General features: G+C 46.1%; 1 protein-coding gene across 2 annotated transcripts in view; it reads right to left on the reverse strand.

Moving 5' to 3' along the window:
• Window positions 1-2,156, reverse strand: part of CHD9 (chromodomain helicase DNA binding protein 9) — a 128,717-nt gene that overhangs the window by 120,420 nt on the left and 6,141 nt on the right. Inside the window, exons 1-2 of one of the 2 annotated variants that reach the window (XM_014528421.1) lie at window positions 254-256; window positions 125-133 (exon numbers count right to left, since the gene is read on the reverse strand). The exons of the other annotated variant lie outside the window; for it this stretch is intronic. The gene's annotated coding sequence lies outside the window, so the exon portion shown is untranslated. Of the gene's footprint in view, window positions 1-124; window positions 134-253; window positions 257-2,156 lie in introns of those variants that run through there. 2 annotated transcript variants of the gene reach the window in all.

Here is a 2,156-nt window from a genome sequence, read left to right on the forward strand (position 1 = left end):
CGCTTACCCCCGCTCCTCACCTTTCCTCGTGGTCAGCAATTTTGGCTAATCTTGTGGGCCCTCTTGGTCCTGTGCACGGTGGCTACTTCCCTGTCTTCCCTTTTCAGAGTGAACGCTGTTTGGCAAGAGCACACTGAGCAATTTGTGTCAACTCTACGAGATGCCAGGTTCCCGCTCGCACACCCTCTGCCCCTCCTATTTCTAGACAAACGAAAGCGACGGCAGGGTTTTCTGTTCCTCAAACACACACCACCGTCTTGTCTGCAGACCTGTTCACCTTCCGTGCCTGCTGCCTTGTCGTTGGCTTCTGCGGATCTTGCAGAAATGGCTGCTCAGAGAGGCCTTCCTTGACCCGTAATTACCGTTTATTTCCTTCTTCACACGGATCATGGTCCTGTTTGTGTGTTATTATTTGTCTCCACCCACTAGGAAGAAAACATCCGGAGGCACGGACAGCTCAGCCTTGATCCTGGAAGTCCCCCCAGCCCCTAGCACACAGGTGCTCCATAAAGGTGTATCTTACACTGACTGCGCTGTTCACCCACCACACCTGCAATGTTCTGGCAGAAGGAACTGCGGTCATTTGGGGTTACCCCATCGGGTTTCGTACAAGACACTTGGAAGCCTCTATCACAGGTTCTCAAACCTGACTGCGTATTAGAATCACCTGGGAAACTTAAAAAAATCACCTTTGCTCAGCCCGGATGGTGTGGCTCAGCAAACAGGTAAAGCAATTTCCTTTGTGGCAGGGGAAGCTCAGCTCAGCCACGTGCAGAAATAACATGGAAAAGCCCACTTATTCATTCCCAAAAGTCTGTTTCCTCCCTAGACCTAACGTTCTTTCATTTCCCGCTGGCGATGTCCAGGCCAGGAAAGGGACTACCTAAATGCAGAGACCCTAATCCGTCCAGATTAGGGCGACCAACTTGAATAACTACTGAGTTAACAAGTTTCCATTCAAGGTTGTCAATAGTGAAGAGGGTCTGGAAAGTTTCGAGTTGAAAGCGGTTTTGCAGTGGATGGTAGGACAACTACCAACAGGAGAATTGAGGCTTCCTAACACCCAAGGCTGGAAGCAAGCTCAGAGGCGGCCTGGTAGGGGAAAGGCTGGGACAGGCTTAGAATCCGATGTGGTCCAGGTAAGTCTTCAACCTCGCCTCGCCTCGCCTTACTTTCCTTACTTATTAGTAAAATAAAGACAAGAGGATCTCCTTTCCGGGGTTAATAGTCTGAAGTTTACATATGAAAAATATAAAGTCAGCACATATGAGGTTATCAATAAATTATAACTAATTTGAAAAAGTCAGTTGAGCGATTTTCAGATTTGTTCGCGTGAGAAGTTGCAGATAACAGCGAAATGTGAATACAATTTCTCAAAGCACATGGACCAGGAAAGGTTTTTAAGTATCGAATATGACTACAGTGTATTGTATACGAGCACTATGATATCACGAAAAGAACACATCTGTTCACCAAAACAAAGAAAGAACACCCTCCCTCCCTCCTCCCCCCCGCAACAAGCTATTGAACTGGTTCATGTGTCGGAATCTTCCCATAATATTTGCTGGCTACTTGTTGATTTGATTTATGTCTGAGGTTGGAACCAGCTGCCATTCTAACCAGACAAGCATCCATAGGCCAGGGCAGAAAAGAACTACTATTCAGATTAGTTACTGGTTTCCTGGCATCTGCAAACCTTTACAATAATGCTAGAGCTGATAAACTAATGCAATAATTTGGAAACTTTTTTGAAGTGGGCAAATTCTTTCTTTAAAAAAATATATATGCAAAAAATAAAATATTTACACACACACACACACAATTATATATATATAATTGTTTTAAGAAAGAATTTTCCCCTGACCTGCCCCCTCTCACAATCCGGGACCCCTTGGGGGATGTCAGACTGCTGGTTTCGGCCCGGTTCCCACAGGTCAGGTTGAGGAACCCCGCCGGTGCACGAATCCATGCACCGGGCCTCTAGTATGCATATGAGATCTTTGGTTAATCTATTCCTCCCTCCCCCCTTCCCTCTGAGATTCATCAGTCTGTTCCATGTTTCCATGCCTGTGCATTGAGCATCTGCACCCTGTGGTCAGTGCACATCATAGCTACCGGTCGAACGGTTGCTTAGGCTTTTATATATATAGATTATA

The sequence above is a fragment of the Myotis brandtii genome, unplaced genomic scaffold, assembly GCF_000412655.1.
Source record: "Myotis brandtii unplaced genomic scaffold, ASM41265v1 scaffold633, whole genome shotgun sequence".
NCBI classification, from domain to species: domain Eukaryota; kingdom Metazoa; phylum Chordata; class Mammalia; order Chiroptera; family Vespertilionidae; genus Myotis; species Myotis brandtii.